At 42.1% G+C, this 20,908-nt stretch overlaps 1 pseudogene; it reads left to right on the plus strand.

The window, feature by feature from the left end:
• The first annotated feature begins 370 nt into the window (after positions 1-370).
• Positions 371-20,048, plus strand: LOC128365914 (uncharacterized protein K02A2.6-like; annotated as a pseudogene).
• The last annotated feature ends 860 nt before the right edge of the window (positions 20,049-20,908 follow it).

The following is a 20,908-nucleotide window of genomic DNA, read 5'->3' on the forward strand; positions in this document are numbered from 1 at the left end:
CAGGTCATCATCACACATGGACGGGTTGCATGGTTTTCTGATTGTTCTTTCAGGTAATTATTTTGATATTACATTTTGAAGATTTATAATTACTCCCATTTTCAGAATGAACTCATGCAGTAACCTGTATCTTTTGTAATGTGAAATACTGTACTGTAACATTTCAACCTGCTTTTATTGTTGTGTTTGTATTCCAGGAGTTCTTTCCTGCAGTCATGTTGGGATCTCTGGATCAGTGTTGGAGGTTAAAGTCAGACCAGGAGAAAACATCACTCTGTACTGTGACTGCAAAGCATCATCAGGAGTATACATTGTATGGTACAGGAACTGTTCTCATGAGAACCAGCCTTCTCTTGTTCTGAAAACAAAAATGGAGCAAACTGGTTCTAGAGACCTTTCAGACATTATGAATCCATTCCCTCGTTTTCATTTGGCGAAGAACCAATCAACTGGATCCTATGACCTGTTGATCAAGAACATCACAGATTCAGATGAGGGCCTCTACTACTGTGGAACTGAAAAGATCAAGGTGGAGGATAACACAGTAATTTCTCCCAGAACTGTTTACACTTATGGAAATGCCACAAGGATCGTAGTCAGTAAGTAGTCTAATCTTCTATTCTTTATATGTGTGAATATTCTACAGAGTACATTTGACCACCATTTGACCAACTAATTACCACACAGGCAAAAAATGTGAGTTTACATTAATGTGGACATTTAAAAAATAAAAAGTAAATATCAGATTCATGATGTCACAGTTCACATATAAAATATATTAACGGCATTATCATTAGCTAGTTATGAGGTTGAATTAACAGTGAAACAACTGCCAATCTCAAAGGAAATGCTGTTTAATTGTCACAAAGGACTGAAATGTTATGTTTTCTGATGAATGTAAACTCAATATTTTATTCATTTATTTTAATGCAGAGTACATTTTTTGATGATTTTCCATTTACAGATAACAGGCTCGAATGGAGAAAATATTTCATGTTGCATTTACTGATATTAGGGACTTGAACAAATAACACGTGCAAAATATAAGTCACAAGTTTGTCCGACAAAATAAAACAGTTTTCATTTCCATCATATATCTATAAAATTAGAATCACAAACATTCAGTCACTTGTTTGTGTTTGATTTAGACTCCAGACTCCAAGACTGTAGCGTGTGCTGGACACTGCTGCTCTCTCTCTGTCCATCTCTGGCTGTTCTCTCCTCTCTCCTCTCCTCTCTTTTGGTTTATCAGCTCTGCCAGAAAACAGGTACCTACTGTTCAGTATGTCACTTTTATCCATTTTGTTGTTCTATCCTAAGGTCATAGCATTACTTTGATGACTAGTTCTTTGAATGTTTTAGCTCAACTTGTTATCCAGAGGTATCATCAAAATTGTATCTAAAAACTTGTTTTTTAATTTAACACTTGTTAAAGTATTTTTTGAGGTTGGCTTTCATGGTGTAATCATCATATATTAATATCTGCAGCTAAAGAAGCTCAAGTGGATCGACAAAGACCTGACACCAGAGGAACAGTAGGAAATCTGGTAATTTACAGCGTAACTTGAATCACTCTTCAATAGTATGTGACTCATGGTGAACATTTTCTCTTGTCACACAGGTATAAATCCTGTGTCAGATAAAATGTCATCTAATTAAACAATATAAACAATACAAAATAGTTACTGCATTTCATTTGGTGTTTCAATGCTGGGACCTTGGTATTGTGTATACTGACTCACTGGCCCAGCTAAATATGATGAAGCAATTATTCATCATGCCTAATAATTACTAATAATTAATACACTAATGTCTGTTTTTCCTGCTATGACAAGAGAAAATATTGACAATGAGAAATGTAATTTGGTTTGCATGTTTCAATTTATCCCTCACTACAGAGATCTTTTCACTTTTGCATGTACGTATGTGATGTTTTACACTAACAACACTGATCACTGATTCTCACTACAATGTGTTTAATAGTGAATTACAGAAAATCAAAATAATCACCATGTATAGTACATGTTCATGATTCTAAATTACAAATGTCAAATCTCAGGATGAAGATGTGTGTTATGCTGCACTGGAAATTCGTCAGGCGTCACAGAGACCAAAGAAGAAGAAAATCCAGAGTTCTGACTTCAGCACTTATTCTGCCATCAATACTTCAAGGGTGTGAAGTAGGGGTGTCAATATGAAACAATAGTAATGCCAAAACTTTCTAAAAGAAGAATAAATCATTGTTTACCATCATCCAATCAACTGTTCTCTTTGACCTTTGACCCCTGAAACAGACTGTTAAAGGGAATCTACTTCATTGTGTAATTTTACAGGTTTATATTTATATTCTGGGGCTCAACTGGAATATATTTGCATGATTTAAAGTTTTAAAAACTCCTTGTTTATCAATGCTGAAGCCCCTCAGTTCAACCTCTGTCTGAAACAGGCCATTTTAGCTCTTGTCTCGTTATGGCCCCCATCCCAGTTAGCCCACTGTGTTGTGATTTGCTTCTGTAAGCTCAGCAGATTTCTGCTGCTTCTAGAGACCACTTAAACAAAAGTCGGATTTCACTTCACATTACTCAAAATGGAAACTTCTCAAATACATACATTCATACATGTTCAAGCACAAATCCAATTCAAAATATGCGAGTTGACAACATAAACACCCCATGGAACAACCTGGGCAACAAAGACTACAGAACAGACAGCTGAATGTGGGCACCAGATAAGAAGTGTTAATACTTTCTGAACCCTGCTGTTAAGACCACACTCATATTTTATTTTCAGAAGTCTGTGTTTTCTCCATCAGTATGAATGTGTGCTTGTGACAGGAGTATGAGAATGTATGTAACCACTGTGCTTGGTTCACCGGTTCCTTTTGGTTAATGGCACCGTTGTCACTGCAAAGTGGCAAAACTTATCTCCCTTCTCTCTTAACTACTGACATTTATCCTCACTTTGATTAAATGTGACCTTTTTTTGCCTTCCAGCAATAAAAGCTTGATGTATTATTATATCCCATTGTAGATAGAGCATAACATTTCACTGTAAATTGTACTACTGTGCTTTTCTTTACTTTCATTTTCATTTTGTTGTTGTTGACTGCTTCTTAATAGTTTTAAAGTTGTTAGGGTTGTCCACAATGGTAATGACATTAACCACATGGATTTGTTGCTGTTCTTTTCTTCATACCACTTCATTAATCAGCTTTACATCAACTGTTTGTTGTTGTAGATCACAATTTGTTTCAAGTTGTTATATTTATTTATTGTAATCAATGTGTTACATTAAAAATGGCAGCAATAAGTGCTTTCCTGTAGACAATACAGGGTTAACAGTGCAGTTAACATCAACCCATCATGTAGCTCCTGATATGAGTAAGGCTCACAGGAAACTCACACTGACAAACAGACCCTCATGCAACAGCACAGTGCAACATGCAGATGGACTAAAGCTGCTATTTAGTGGTCTGTTAAATTGTAGACCTTTTTACCTACCGAGGGCATTTACATCAGTCATCATAACAGCTGTCTATGTGCCACTGCAAACTCACACTAGACTAGTGTTGGAGTACTACAGAGTACTATCAGCAGCCACCTGTCAGCACACCCAGACAGCAGTGTAATAGCAGCAGGAGATTTTAATCATGGCAACTTAAAGTGGGTCCTGCCCAAATCTTTAAAAAATATAAACTTTTTTCACGGGACATGCTCATTTTAATTAATAGATTCATTTATAATTCCTGTGTATCTTATAGCTCCACTGATATCTCATGTTTTGCGCATCATAACCACTTTTTGATCAGCTGTCTGTCATTGATGGGAGGAATAAAGAAAAAACAGGACAACCGGAGGAATCCGGAGTGACATCATGCGCTCCCATAAGGAAACCCCTCTGCCCCGCTGCCCCCTCCCACTTACACACGTGAGTAGCTGTGATACGTTTTGATGTGAGACTGGGTTGTCCACACACATCTCTCACCAGAAGAAGGCCCAGCAAAGACTTGACTTCCTCAGAAAGTTGAAACAAGCCCACCTCCCACAATCACAAACTTTTATCGAGCTACCATGGAAAGCCACCTGACCTACTGCTGCACTGTGTGATACAGCAGCTGCAGAACACAAGGAACCTGCAGTGGGTGGTGAGGACAGCTGAGTGTGTCATTGGGAAGGGTGAAGGTCAAGGTTAAAGGTGTGTTTAAGATACTGAGTGAGTTTATTTACACTGTGAGAGAAGCCAAATGAGTCCAATAATGAGATAAATGCAGTGCTAAGGTTATCATTATTGACATCCACATGAATGTTAAAATCATTCAATCAAACTGGCTGTAATGTTTTCCAGGGTGGGTGTGAAAGATGAAGCACAAGGCTTTCAAATGAGAGATGAATAAGAATAGGTTTAGGGCTGATTATTAGGCTTGAATTCAAGCCCAAGACAAGGATGCCTCTCTGCAATGTACAAATGTGCATTTTATTTAATAGTTTTGCCAGATTAGAGTAGCTACTGCCAACAGGTAGTTTATATGTATCACAATCTCTATGGCTGTAACTGCTAACAGATACACAGCAAGTATAGTAAGGCTGCAGTCTACCATGTAAATGGTAACACCTCATTTGGATGTTAAAATGTAATGGTGTTTAACAGATTGTATGTATTATCAAATGTTCACTGAGGAAACATCAATAACCAGGTTATTATCACTCAGAAAACAACACCTATAGAAAAAAACACAGTAAAAAATGTTCCACTCATCTGGCCAATCACTGCTTACATTTCCTTTAATGGAAACGTTTACGTAGGTCATGATGTCTATAAGTATTACCTGTTTCTCTCTCTTTTAACTCTTGGACACCATCAGACATGGAGAGGGTGCACACTTTTCTGGTCTTTCTGTTAGGTAATTCACATGATTACATTTTGGACGATTAGATTATTTTTATTTTACAATTGTTAGGTTCCATTATGCAATCAAGCAATACTTATTTTCTTTGTTACTGTTGCTGTTTAGCATCTGCTTTGAAAATCATGTAACGTTGTGCTCATTTGAACCTGTTTTTGTGATTGTGTTTGTTTTCCAGGAGTTGTTTCCTGCAGTCAGGATCAGTCTTCTGGATCAGTGTTGGAGGTTACAGTCAGACCAGGAGACAACATCACTCTCTACTGTCGTTGTAAATTCTCAACAGCAGTATACATAACATGGTATAGGAACTGTTCTCATGAGAACCAGCCGACTCTTGTTATAAGAACAGAACGCGATTACATGTACGGCACTATGGTTGCTGGTCCTGTGAAGTCCTTCCACCGTTTTCATTTTGTGAGAAACGATTCTTCTCAATCCTACAACCTTCTCACTGTAAACATCACTAATTCAGATGATGGTCTCTACTACTGTGGAACTGAAAGAGTTCTGAGTTTTGACTTCAGCACTTATTCTGCCATCAATACTTCTAGGATGTAAAAGGACACAAGAGGGTACATAATGAATTAATTAGTGGTGATAAATAGGGACTATTCTATCATTTAGAGTTAAGCAACAGTCATGGCCATCAATAACTGACCTGTAAGAAGGTGTGTACAGTATGTAGCCTTTTTGGTGAAAGTTGAGAGCAATTGTTTGGAAAAGTTCACATTAAACTTCTTTTTTGTGTCAATTCTCCCATGAGACTAAATCCACTGTCCACTGTTAATGACCTTAACCACGATTTATATTCATTCATTCTTCTAAGAATATACATGGTTTTAACTCATCACATGTGGATTACTGTAACAACTTTTTACATGCCTAAATAGAAAAATGGTAGAGCGGCTCCAGATAGTACAGAACTCAGCTGCCAGGCTTTGAAACAGTAAACAGGTCACATCATTCCACTTTTAGCCCCTTTACGCTGGCCTCCAGTTTAGAATTAATATCAAGCTTATTTGAGTCTTTATATTGTCTGACTCCTCAATATATCTCAGGTCGTTTATCCTTGACTGCTCGCAGACTCTGGGCTGAAGACTAAGGGCATTTGAAATAAGAGCCCCGAGGCTCTGGAACATGTAGTGTGAGGAAATGAGGCAGGCTGAGTCAGTGGCATCCATGCTCAAAAAGTACTTTTATCACACCTCCTTCCCTGATTTCACCCTGATTGCTGTGTTTTGTTTGCTTTTATGTGAGGTGCTTTGTATTATTGTTATTATTGTTATTGTAAGAATAGATCCCTGAGCTACTACCTTACCGTGGTGGAGGGGTTTGCGTGTCCCAATGACCCCAGGAGCTCAGTTGTCGGGGGCTTTATGCCCCTGGTAGGGTCTCCCATGGCAAACAGGTCCGGGGGGAGGGGCCAGACAAAAGGTAGCTCAGAAAACCCCGATGACGAGCAAGATAATTGGATTTTCGTGTCCCTTGCCCGGACGCGGGTCACCGGGGCCCCCCCCTGGAGCCAGGCCTGGGGGTGGGGCTCGGAGGCGAGCGCTTGGTGGCCGGGCCTTCCCCCATGGGGCCCGGCCGGGCATAGCCCGAAAAAGGGACATGGGACCCCGCTCCCACAGACCCACCACCAGTGAGAGGGGCCAAAGGGGTCGGGTGCAATGTGAGCTGGGCAGCGGCCGAAGGCGGGGACCTTGGCGGTCCGATCCTCAGCTGCAGAAGCTAGCTCTAGGGACGTGGAACGTCACTTCTCTGGTGGGGAAGGAGCCTGAGCTGGTGCGTGAGGTTGAGAAGTTCCGGCTAGATATAGTCGGCCTCACCTCGACGCACAGCAAGGGCTCTGGAACCAGTCTCCTTGAGAGGGGTTGGACTCTCGTCCACTCTGGAGTTGCCACTGGTGTCAGGCGCCGGGCAGGGGTGGCAATACTTATTGCCCCCCGGCTCGGTGCCTGTATGTTGGAGTTTACCCCGGTAGACGAGAGGGTGGCCTCCCTCCGCCTTCGGGTGGGGGGACGGATCCTGACTGTTGTTTGTGCCTATGGTCCAAACAGCACTTCAGAGTATCCAGCCTTTTTGGACTCCTTGGAGGGGGTGCTGGAAAACACTCCCCCTGGGGATTCCCTCGTTCTGCTGGGGGACTTCAACGCCCATGTTGGTAGCGACAGTGAGACCTGGAAGGGTGTGATTGGGAGGAACGGCCCCCCTGATCTGAACCCGAGTGGTGTTCTGTTATTGGACTTCTGTGCTCGCCACGGATTGTCCATAACGAACACCATGTTCAAGCATAAGGGTGTCCATATGTGCACTTGGCACCAGGACACCCTAGGCCGCAGTTCGATGATTGACTTTGTAGTCGTGTCGTCGGACTTGCGGTCGCATGTCTTGGACACTCGGGTGAAGAGAGGGGCGGAGCTGTCAACTGATCACCACCTGGTGGTGAGTTGGCTCCGATGGTGGGGGAGGATGCCGGGCAGACCTGGCAGGCCCAAACGTATTGTGAGGGTCTGCTGGGAACGTCTGGCAGAGTCTCCTCTCAGAGAGAGTTTCAACTCACACCTCCGGGAGAGCTTCGACCATGTACCGGGGGAGGCGGGGGACATTGAGTCCGAGTGGGCCATGTTCCGTGCCTCCATTGTCAAAGCGGCTGACCGGAGCTGTGGCCGCAAGGTGGTCGGTGCCTGTCGGGGCGGCAATCCCCGAACCCGCTGGTGGACACCGGCGGTGAGGGATGCCGTCAAGCTGAAGAAGGAGTCCTATAGGGCCTTTTTGGCCTGTAGGACTCCGGAGGCAGCAGACAGGTACCGGCAGACCAAGCGGAGCGCAGCTAGGGCAGTCTCTGAGGCAAAAACCCGGACATGGGAGGAGTTCGGTGAGGCCATGGAAAAAGACTTCCGGACGGCTTCGAAGAGATTCTGGACCACCATCCGGCGTCTCAGGAGGGGGAAGCAGTGCACCGTAAACACTGTGTATGGTGGGGACGGTGTGCTGCTGACCTCGACTCGGGACGTTGTGGATAGGTGGAAGGAATACTTCGAAGACCTCCTCAATCCCACCAACACGCCTTCTGGTAAGGAAGCAGGGCCTGGGGGCTTGGGTGTGGGCTCTCCTATCTCTGGGGTGGAGGTCGCCGAGGTGGTTAAAAAGCTCCTCGGTGGCAGGGCCCCGGGGGTGGATGAGATCCGCCCTGAGTTCCTCAAGGCCCTGGATGCTGTGGGGCTGTCATGGTTGACACGACTCTGCAGCATCGCGTGGACATCGGGGGCAGTGCCTCTGGATTGGCAGACTGGGGTGGTGGTCCCTCTTTTTAAGAAGGGGGACCGGAGGGTGTGTTCCAATTACAGGGGAATCACACTCCTCAGCCTCCCTGGTAAGGTCTATTCGGGGGTGCTAGAGAGGAGGGTCCGTCGGGTAGTCGAATCTCGGATTCAGGAGGAGCAGTGTGGTTTTCGTCCGGGCCGTGGAACAGTGGACCAGCTCTACACCCTCTGCAGGATCTTTGAGGGTGCATGGGAGTTTGCCCAACCAGTCCACATGTGTTTTGTGGACCTGGAGAAGGCATTCGACCGTGTCCCTCGGGGGATCCTGTGGGGGGTTCTCCGGGAGTATGGGGTATCGGACTCCCTGATAAGGGCCGTCCGTTCCCTGTATGACCGGTGTCAGAGCTTGGTCCGCATTTCCGGCAATAAGTCGGACTTGTTTCCAGTGAGAGTTGGACTCCGCCAGGGCTGCCCTTTGTCACCGATCCTGTTCATAATTTTTATGGACAGGATTTCTAGGCGCAGCCAGGGTGTAGAGGGGGTCCGGTTTGGTGACCTCAGGATTGGGTCACTGCTTTTTGCAGATGATGTGGTCCTGTTGGCTTCATCAGACCGTGACCTCCAACTCTCACTGGATCGGTTCGCGGCCGGGATGAGAATCAGCACCTCCAAATCCGAGGCCATGGTCCTCAACCGGAGTGCACTCTTCGGGTCGGGGATGAGATTCTGCCTCAAGTGGAGGAGTTCAAGTACCTCGGGGTCTTGTTCACGAGTGAGGGAAGGATGGAATGGGAGATCGACAGGCGGATCGGTGCGGCGTCTGCAGTAATGCGGACTCTGCACAGATCCGTCGTGGTGAAGAGAGAGCTGAGCCGAAAGGCGAAGCTCTCGATTTACCAGTCGATCTTCGTTCCTACCCTCACCTATGGTCATGAGCTTTGGGTAGTGACCGAAAGAACAAGATCGCGGGTACAAGCGGCCGAAATGAGCTTCCTCCGTAGGGTGGCTGGGCTCTCCCTTAGAGATAGGGTGAGAAGCTCAGTTATCCGGAGGGAGCTCGGAGTAGACCCGCTGCTCCTCCACGTCGAGAGGAGCCAGATGAGGTGGTTCGGGCATCTAATCAGGATGCCTCCCGGACGCCTCCCTGGTGAGGTGTTCAGGGCACGTCCCACCGGTAGGAGGCCCCGGGGAAGACCCAGGACACGCTGGAGAGACTATGTCTCTCGGCTGGCCTGGGAACGCCTCGGGGTCCCCCTGGAAGAGCTGGATGAAGTGGCTGGGGAGAGGGAAGTCTGGGCTTCCCTGCTTAGGCTGCTGCCCCCGCGACCCGACCCCGGATAAGCGGCAAGAAGATGGATGGATGGATGGATAATGTACATCTTATGTATTTCATTTACCTTCACCTCTTGAATAAAATATTGAAAATTAACAAGCAATGACAATAAAGAAATCAATCTCACAAATATTAAACAGCTTCCCTCATTTCACACTATACTATACTATGTACATTCTTTCAAACTATATGTCTTAGAGTCAACACCAGAAGTAGACATTCTTGAGCAAAGTAAAACATGTCACTTGTATTTGAATATGAAAACACCTTATTGCTCTCAGCCCGAGACAAAGAAATGTTTTGTTCTCATGTAGACATAAACCTTTGTGTCACACTTCACACTGTATACTGTATGTGATGAACAGAGTTGTTAAACAAAGCAGGTTGCAGAGCAGATCACACCTTACATGCACAACAACACAGGCATGAGCACATATACTTGAGCACAAAGAGAGATATGTTCTTTATTAATTCATAATGAGTTAATGATTTGTTGTAAGTTATGATGACCATACAGCCCATGTCCAAATGCTAGTTTCTGATTCATTTGGTTAAAAAGGTTCTTATCAAGAGTCCAGATGTTTTTCAATAAAGAGCTTCAAACTTTCAAACAGAATAAAGTCAGTAATAAACAGTAGGCCTACTATTTACAGCTACTGTGACATTACCCCAAAACAGTCTTCCTACTTTTACAGCCATTCAGCTCGATATGATCAATTTAATGCAGACATAAGCAGACAATAATGTTTTGCTTCCTCTAGTAGATCACATCCCTGTTGGAGTAACAGTGAAAACAAATTGACAATTTAAAATCTAACAATACTGTACAGTGCACTATGTGTCTGTGTCCTCATGTTTTATACCTTTGCTTTATTAGAATTTGTAGTCTCTATACATCAGTATAGTCATGAGCATAAAAATGCACTTCTATATTGGCTCCTCAGTGGATTTTATGAGGTACTTTTCTTCAAGTGTCTTCTGAAAAAATCTTTCGAATCTTAACATCAATGCAAAAACCAACACTTAGCATTGCACCAATAGAAAACAACCACAGAAAAAAATGTTCCATTTGACTAGCCAATCATAACTTACATTTCCTTTAATGGAAAAGTGTGCGTTGGTGACATCCGTAAGTAATAACAATGTTGCTGCCTGTTACTTACAGGTCATCATCACACATGGACGGGCTGCATGCTTTTCTGATTGTTCTTTCAGGTAATTATTTTGATATTACATTTTGAAGATTTATAATTGCTCCCATTTTCAGAATGAACTCATGCAGTAACCTGTATCTTTTGTAATGTGAAATACTGTACTGTAACATTTCAACCTGCTTTTATTGTTGTGTTTGCATTCCAGGAGTTCTTTCCTGCAGTCATGTTGGGATCTCTGGATCAATGTTGGAGGTTAAAGTCAGACCAGGAGAAAACATCACTCTGTACTGTGACTGCAAAACATCATCAGGAGTATACATTGTGTGGTTCAGGAACTGTTCTCATGAGAACCAGCCTTCTCTTGTTCTGAGAACAAAATGGGAGCTAGGGGAAATTGTTGATAGAGACCCTTCAGACATTATGAATCCATTCCATCGTTTTCATTTGGTGAAGAACCCATCAACTGGATCCTATGACCTGATGATCAAGAACATCACAGATTCAGATGAGGGCCTCTACTACTGTGGAACTGAAAAGAACGAGGTGAAGGATAACAAACTTGTACAAATTTCTACCAGAACTGTTTACACTTATGGAAATGCCACAAGGGTCGTAGTCAGTAAGTAGTCTAATCTTCTATTCTTTATATGTGTGAATATTCTACAGAGTACATTTGACCACCATTTGACCAACTAATTACCACACAGGCAAAAAATGTGAGTTTACATTAATGTGGACATTTAAAAAATAAAAAGTAGATGTCAGATTCATGATGTCACAGTTCACATATAAAATATATTAACGGCATTATCATTAGCTAGTTATGAGGTTGAATTAACAGTGAAACAACTGCCAATCTCAAAGGACATGCCGTTTAATTGTCACAAAGGACTGAAATGTTATGTATTCTGATGAATGTAAACTCAATATTTTATTCATTTATTTTAATGCAGAGTACATTTTTAGATGATTTTCCATTTACAGATAACAGGCTCGAATGGAGAAAATATTTCATGTTGCATTTACTGATATTAGGGACTCGAACAAATAACACGTGCAAAATATAAGTCACAAGTTTGTCCGACAAAATAGAACAGTTTACATTTCCATCATATATCTATAAAATTAGAATCACAAACATTCAGTCACTTGTTTGTGTTTGATTCAGACTCCAGTGAGCCAGATTACACAACCTCAACCCAACAAGACTGTAGCGTGTGCTGGACACTGCTGCTCTCTCTCTGTCCATCTCTGGCTGTTCTCTCCTCTCTCCTCTCCTCTCTTTTGGTTTATCAGCTCTGCCAGAAAACAGGTACCTACTGTTCAGTATGTCACTTTTATCCATTTTGTTGTTCTATCCTAAGGTCATAGCATTACTTTGATGACTAGTTCTTTGAATGTTTTAGCTCAACTTGTTATCCAGAGTTGTATCTAAAAACTTGTTTTTTAATTTAACACTTGTTAAAGTATTTTTTGAGGTTGGCTTTCATGGTGTAATCATCATATATTAATATCTGCAGCTAAAGAAGCTCAAGTGGATCGACAAAGACCTGACACCAGAGGAACAGTAGGAAATCTGGTAATTTACAGCGTAACTTGAATCACTCTTCAATAGTATGTGACTCGTGGTGAACATTTTCTCTTGTCACACAGGTATAAATCCTGTGTCAGATAAAATGTCATCTAATTAAACAATATAAACAATACAAAATAATTACTGTATTTCATTTGCTGTTTCAATGCTGGGACCTTGGTATTGTGTATACTGACTCACTGGCCCAGCTAAATATAATGAAGCAATTATTCATCATGCCTAATAATTACTAATAATTAATACACTAATGTCTGTTTTTCCTGCTATGACAAGAGGAAATATTGACAATGAGAAATGTAATTAGGTTTGCATGTTTCAATTTATCCCTCACTACAGAGATCTTTTCACTTTTGCATGTATGTGATGTTTTACACTAACAACACTGATCACTGATTCTCACTACAATGTGTTTAATAGCGACTTACAGAAAATCAAAATAATACATCATGTATACTACATGTTCATGATTCTAAATTACAAATGTCAAATCTCAGGATGAAGATGTGTGTTATGCTGCACTGGAAATTCGTCAGGCGTCACAGAGACCAAAGAAGAAGAAAATCCAGAGTTCTGACTTCAGCACTTATTCTGCCATCAATACTTCAGGGGTGTGAAGTAGGGGTGTTAATATGAAACAATAGTAATGCCAAGGCTTTCTAAAAGAAATATAAATCATTTTTTACCATCATCCAATCAACTATTCTCTTTGACCTTTGACCCCTGAAACAGACTGTTAAAGGGATCTACTTCATTGTGTAATTTTACAGGTTTATATTTATATTCTGGGGCTCAAATGGAATATATTATATATAAAACTCCTTGTTTATCAATGCTGAAGCCCCTCAGTTCAACCTCTGTCTGAAACAGGCCATTTTAGCTCTTGTCTCTTTATGACCCCCATCCCAGTTAGCCCACTGTGTTGTGATTTGCTTCTGTAAGCTCAGCAGATTTCTGCTGGTTCTAGAGACCACTTAAACAGAAGTCAGATTTCACTTCACATTACTCAAAATGGAAACTTCTCAAATACATACATTCATACATGTTCAAGCACAAATCCAATTCAACATATGCGAGTTGACAACATAAACACCCCATGGAACAACCTGGGCAACAAAGACTACAGAACAGACAGCTGAATGTGGGCACCAGATAAGAAGTGTTAATACTTTCTGAACCCTGCTGTTAAGACCACACTCATATTTTATTTTCAGAAGTCTGTGTTTTCTCCATCAGTATGAATGTGTGCTTGTGACAGGAGTATGAGAATGTATCTAACCACTGTGATTGGCTCACCGGTTCCTGCATTAGATTGGCTCCTTTTGGTTAATGGCACCGTTGTCACTGCAAAGTGGCAAAACTTATCTCCCTTCTCTCTTAACTGCTGACATTTATCCTCACTTTGATTAAATGTGACCTTTTTTGCCTTCCAGCAATAAAAGCTTGATGTATTATTATCATATCCCATTGTAGATAGAGCATAACATTTCACTGTAAATTGTACTACTGTGCTTTTCTTTACTTTCATTTTCATTTTTTTATTGTTGACTGCTTCTTAATTGTTTTAAAGTTGTTAGGGTTGTCCACAATGGTAATGACATTAACCACATGGATGTGTTGCTGTTCTTTTCTTCATATAGATATACAAGAGAGCAGATGCATCTTGTGTGGTTTTTTTCATGTCACCACTTCATTCATCAGCTTTACATCAACTGTTTGTTGTTGTAGATCACAATTTGTTTCAAGTTGTTTTATTTAATTATTGTAATCAATGTGTTACATTAAAAATGGCAGCAATAAGTTCTTTCCTGTAGACAATACAGGGTTAACAGTGCAGTTAACATCAACCCATCATGTGGCTCCTGATATGAGTAAGGTTCACAGGAAACCCACACTGACAAACAGACCCTCATGCAACAGCACAGTGCAACATGCAGATGGACTAAAGCTGCTATTTAGTGGTCTGTTGAAGGTGGTGCTGCACACCCTTATACTGTGTTTATCTTCTTTTAATTTTGTTTTGAATAATTACCCAAATTAAATTAAAAAGATCTATTAAAACATATACGTTTAGTGTCAAGTGGTTATGAATTGTTCACATGGTACTGATCTGCACTAAAAGAAAGTAGTCCACTGTTTACTGTAGGTGTGAATGCTGCTGAAGTATTTTTAGCTAGAGGAAACAGTGGTTATTGTTAGGGGTTACAGTGTTTCCAAGAAGTCCTCCAAATTTAACAGCAGAAGTCCGTCATTGTCATGGGCACAATAATAAGTACATGGTTATGTTTAAGTGATGACAGTGGACATAGTATAACGATAAATAATAAAAAGTTGACTTGACAGAGTTCAAACAGTGGCTTCTTTCATTTGAATGTACATTTGTATTGTTTTGTGGGACTTGCATAAACTAATGATCCTGTCTTTTCTTTTGAGTACAGTCTTGGTAGATATGTGAAATAATACACCAAAAAGACGACCATATCAGGTTTGATGCCAAAATATTTAATTTGTATCTAAATGTACATTAAAGGAATATTTTATCAAGTTTGTGATACTCTTATTAACATGGGAGTGGATACATGTGCTTGCTTTATGCACATTAATGTTTATTATTATTGAAACAATCCAGAACAATTTTTTTTATTGTTTATTGTTTGGTTTGATCTCGAACAACAACAACAACAACAAATATTCATCAAAATGAAATGTCAGAACAACAAAATAATGGGTTCGAGCAGACGGAACAGGAGGAAGCAGAATGCTTATTTAGTCCTGCCCCTACTTCACTACTTCCTCAGAACAGCATAAAATAAAATACAACAAAAAAATACAAAATAATGACAAAATAATAAATAAATACAACAAAACTCAAGGCATACTTAAACTAGCCTCCTACAATATCCTATACTCAAAAAATGTATAGAGCTAGTGCTTTGTTGGAGTTCTTCTTAAAGACCATTCCACAATGTTACCCCACAGACTGATATGCACATGCTTTTAAGAGCAGTACTTACACAAGGTTGTTTAAAATGTAGTTTTCCTCTGAGATGATATTTACCTTCTCTATCTTGAAACATTTTTTGAATGTTTTCAGGCAGTGACAATGAAATACTGCATGCTCCAAAAATCTGCTGTCAGTTATGATATCAGTTAGGAACTAGTTACATTCACTCACTCATTCACACAGTCTTTCTTTCTCTCTCTCGCTCTCAATCTCTCTCTCTCTCTCTCTCTCTCTCTCTCTCTCACACACACACACACACACACACACACACACACACACATACACACCTACTTTGGTCTGCCTTTGTTGAGCAGGAGGAGGTCTCTCTGTATCAGCTGCTTGGCCAGTGACTGGTATTTGAGACTCAACGTATTCCGTAATGAAAATAACTTTGGGCTTGTGGATAGAACATCTGGCAGGGCTTTGAGCTGAATTTGCTATTCATAAGACTCTTTTCTTGATCCATTTCTGTTTGTTATTCAAAACATTACTGCTGCATCACTTCCTTATTTCCAAACTACAGCCCAGGACAAAGGTCAAACACAACATTTGTGCGCTAATCGCACGTTTAAAAAGATAATGCTTTTAAAATGAATTTGCGTTAACACTCTTTCTCGCCAACTCCTTAACCCTTAACAATAAAATGGACGAAATAAGACTGTGGATTACATCACACAGCTTGGACTCCTGCGCAGTGATAACAGAGATGTGGCTGGACCCAAACACTCCAGATACAGCCGTCAAGCTAGTAGGATGAGTCGTCTTCAGTATCTACATCAACAACGCCTGGTGTTCTGATGTCAGAGTAATCGACACACACTGTTCATCAGAGTTTCTGATGTTAAATTGTAGACCTTTTTACCTACCGAGGGCGTTTTCATCAGTCATCATAACAGCTGTCTATGTGCCACTGCAAACTCACGCTAGACTAGTGTTGGAGTACTACAGAGTACTATCAGCAGCCACCTGTCAGCACACCCAGACACACCCAGACAACACACGGTGTCGGTACTAGTGAGTACAATGGCCCTGTTTGGAAGAATTGATGAGTTTAAGCCAGAAAACGAGCCATGGTTCGGCTTATATTGAACGGCTTGAACAGTTTTTTGAAGCTAACGACATTGCAGACAGGAAGAAAGTTGCTACGCTATTGAGTGTTAAGGGGCACAACTACATATGGACTTTTGAGAAATTTAGTACAGCCCCACAAGCCTAAAGACAAGACGTTTGACGAGATAGTGACTGTTTTAAAGGAACATTTTGAGCCAAAGCCATTGTTGGTGGCAGAGAGATTCCGCTTCAACTGGTGCAATCAAAAAGCTACACAGCCGGTTGCAGAGTACGTAGCAGAGCTGAAGCAGTGTGCCGCTAACTGTGAGTTCGGCACGAACCTGGACGCATCACTACGAGATCGGTTCGTCAGTGGAATAAGAAACGAAGCCTGCCAGCGGAGGCTACTCTCCAAAAATGACCTCACGTTTGCCAAAGCGTTTGAGTTCGCCCTCAACATGGAGACGGCTGGTAGGGACGCACGTCAGTTGAGAGGGATGGAGAGCGAAACAGGCGGAGCTGCAAGCGTCCATGAAGTGAAGCTGCAAAGAGCCAGGACCTGTTACAGGTGCAATGGGAAAAATCACAATGCAAATGAGTGCCATTTTAAAGAGACTAAATGCCATAACTGTGGAAAGATTGGACAAATTAAAAAGGCATGTCGTGCAAAGGCAAGGGCTGAAGATACAAGATCAAGAGACAAAAGACAGCAAAAGAAGAACACTAAATATGTTACAGCAGAAGAAAATTCTGACCTTGAAATGTTTACTGTTTTGACTGTCACAAGTGAAGATACTGAGCTGTATGAAGCAACATTCTCAGTTAATGGTGTAGACTTAGTGATGGAAATTGATACTGGTGCCAGAAGAAGCATCATTTCAGAGAGAACATATAGAAGGCAGTTTTCACACATACCACTGCAGAGAGCTAACGTAAAGCTTAGAGCTTACAATGGAGGTCGCATCCCTGTTTTGGGTCAGATCACACCCACAGTTGAGTATCAGGGTCAGAGAGCAGTTTTGCCACTTCTAGTTATTAAAGGGCATGGAGCAACATTATGTGGTAGAGACTGGCTGAGGAAACTCAGTTTTTTGAAGGAAACAAAATGTAGCTCAGTCGGGGAGTTGCTAAAGAAATATTCAGAAGTGTTTCATGAGGAGTTAGGGACACTCAATCATGGTCAGACCAGAGGTGCCTCCTAAATTCTGCAAACACAGGCCCCTCCCATTTGCAATGAAGGAAAGAGTAGAGATAGAGCTCAAAAGGCTGGAGGAAGCTAACATTATATCTCCAGTAAAGCATAGTGACTGGGCAGCGCCAATAGTTCTGGTGGTAAAGAAGGATCAGTCACTTCGCCTTTGTGGCGATTATAAGGTGTCAGTTAATCAGGCACTTTAAACAGACACTTACCCCTTACCTCGCTTAGAAGAGCTTTTAGCTACCCTTAGTGGAGGTAAGATTTTCTCTAAGATTGACTTAGCAGCAGCTTATCAGCAAGTTTTGCTTGACGATGACTCCAAGAAATACACTACCATCAACACCCACAGAGGGCTGTTTGTGTATAACAGACTTCCTTTTTGGATCAGTTCCGCTCCCTCGATCTTCCAGCGGATTATGGAAAACATAATGAAAGACTTACCTGTGGTAGTTTTCCTTGATTCTTCTTCTCATTAAGGGACGCTCGGAGGAAGATAACCTCCACAACCTTCAAAGAGTCCTGCAACGCTTACAGGAAAATGGACTACGAGTTAAACGTTCAAAGTGTGAGTTTGGGAAAACTCAGCTTGAGTATTTTGGTCACGTACTGGACGAGCGTGGCATTCACCCTTCAGAGGAAAAGGTGAGGGCAATACAAGAGGCCCCTGCACCTACCAATGTTAAAGAGCTACAAGCTTTTTTGGGTCTTTTGAACTATTATGGGAGATTCTTGCCCCAACAGAGCACAGTGTTGGCACCACTGTACAGACTTCTTCGAGGAAATGTAGTTTGGAAATGGACTGAGGCAGAACAGTCTGCTTTTGTGAAGTGCATGGACCTGTTGACGAGTGACCAGGTTTTAGCACACTATGATCCCAGTCTTCCTCTCACTCTAGCATGCGATGCCTCAGCATATGGCATTGGAGCAGTGATCCAACACACCATGTCAAATGGGGAGGAGAGACCAATCGCTTATGCTTCCCGCACATTGTCTCCAGCGGAGAAAAAGTATTCTCAAATTGACAAGGAGGCTCTTGGATTGATTTATGGTGTAAAGAAATTCCATCGCCCCCTATTGACACCTTTTGGCGAGTCTGCCTACATTGGCCACTGCACACATTCAGCGGTGGGCAATTATACTGTCAGTGTATGACTACAACATCGTCTATCGTAAGTCAGAAAAGCACAGTAATGCTGATGGACTCTCCCGTTGCCCTTTACCTGAGACCAGCGACACAGGAACTACTGTAGCATCGGCTACTGTCCATTCACTGCTAGCAGAACATCTACAAAAGGCGCAGCTCAAAGCCACTTCGGTCGCCTAGATGACACGCACTGACAGTGAGCTAGCCCATGTCTACAAGTATGTCATGGAAGGTTGGCCAGACAAAGTAGAAAATATATTGAAAGTGTTTTTCACTAAGAGAAGCGAGTTATCTACAGAGCAAGGTTGTGTCCTTTGGGGGACCAGAGTCATTGTACCCTCAAAAATGAGAAAAGCAGTGTTAAAGGAAATTCACTCAGGGCACCAAGGTAAAGTGAAGACTAAAGCTTTTGCTCGTAACTTTGTATGGTGGCCAAATCTTGACTCAGATGTGGAGCAAATGTGTAAAGAATGTGAAACATGTCAAATGGAGCAAAAAAGGCCTCAACACGTTCCACTAAACCCATGGGAATTTCCTGGTGAGTCCTGGAAGAGACTTCATTTGGACTTTGCTGGACCTTTTCTAAACAACATGTTCATGATTGTCGAGGATGCTTATACAAAGTGGTTGGAAGTGTTTCGCATGTCACAAATCACTTCGCAGGCTACTGTGACAAAGCTGAGGAGACTGCTTCCTATGGATTGCCGGAGCAAATTGTTACAGACAACGCCACCACTTTCACTTCCGAGGAGTTTCAAACTTTTGTCAAGCAGAATGGGATTCTGCACACAACAAGTGCCCCAGGACATCCAGCGACAAATGGTCTGGCTGAAAGATATGTCCAGACTTTTAAAACGGGTATGAAAAAACTTGCCCACACAACTGTGAACATTGATGACAGACATTGATGACAGACTGTCCCTTCTGTTCTTGTTGCAGTATCGGACGACACCAAACTGCACAACAGGACAGTCTCCAGCTGATCTGTTTTTACACAGACACGTCCGTACAAGGCTGGATTTCCTGAAGCCTTGCACAGTGCGCAAAAGACAGTACGTTTAGCGTGGATGATGCTGTGTACCTGCGTAGCACTGTGGGAGGAGACACCAAGTGGATTCCAGGGTTGGTGGTGAGACAGACTGGCCCTGTGTCATATGAGGTCAGAGAGCGGGATTCTGACACAGTACACAGACGCCATGGAGACCAGCTAAGAGCTCGGGCCATGGCTGAACCTGACACTGTGTTAACTGACCCTCATTTTGAACAGTTAGTTGATAAGGACTGTAGTAGTTCTCAGGACATTGTTGACTCCACTGTGCAGTCACCGGAGCTCCTGGAGCCTGAACCTGTGGCTCTGAGGCGCTCTACACGAGTGACTAAACCACCCCAGAGATTTATGCAATGAGACTGTATGTTTACACTGAGTAAAAGGTCATAAATGGTTGTTGCCAATTTGCCAAAAGTACTGATACTGTATGATGTAGATCAGAAAGGATAATACCAAAAATGCTACATAATGTTATTGTGAGTAATTGGAGTTCAATTGTAGCCATTTCTTGTTACTTGTCTCTTGACATAACATGTTTACTAACGAAACAGGAAAATTGATATTGTTAATATTTCCATGGTTATTCTCAACTAAAAGGGGTGATAATGTGGTTTATTGATTTACCACATATTCTATTTACCAGCTAGTTATTGTATGGTAACTATGTTCATGATCTATGTTGGCTAGATCTATGTGTAACCAGGACAGGTCAAGGTGCTGCGCGCATGCGCATTGTTCAGAAAAGCAGCATGGCTGAGTAAACAAGCAATGAACAGCATGTCGGCCTCACTCTCGTTCATACACCACAGAACTGTTCTCATTAGAACCAGCCGACTCTTGTTATAAGACCAGAACGCGATTACAAGACAGGCACTATGGTTGCTGGTCCTGTGAAGTCCTTCCACCGTTTTCATTTTGTGAGAAACGATTCTTCTCAATCCTACGACCTTCTCACTGTAAACATCACTAATTCAGATGATGGTCTCTACTACTGTGGAACTGAAAGAGTTCTGACTTCTGACTTCAGCACTTATTCTGCCATCAATACTTCTAGGATGTAAAAGGACACAAGAGGGTACATAATGAATTAATTAGTGGTGATAAATAGGGACTATTCTGTAATTTAGAGTTAAGCAACAGTCATGGTCATCAATAACTGACCTGTAAGAAGTTGTGTATGTAGCCTTTTTGGTGAAAGTTGAGAGCAATTGTTTGGA

Source organism: Scomber japonicus, chromosome 2 (genome assembly GCF_027409825.1).
Source record: "Scomber japonicus isolate fScoJap1 chromosome 2, fScoJap1.pri, whole genome shotgun sequence".
Taxonomy (NCBI): domain Eukaryota; kingdom Metazoa; phylum Chordata; class Actinopteri; order Scombriformes; family Scombridae; genus Scomber; species Scomber japonicus.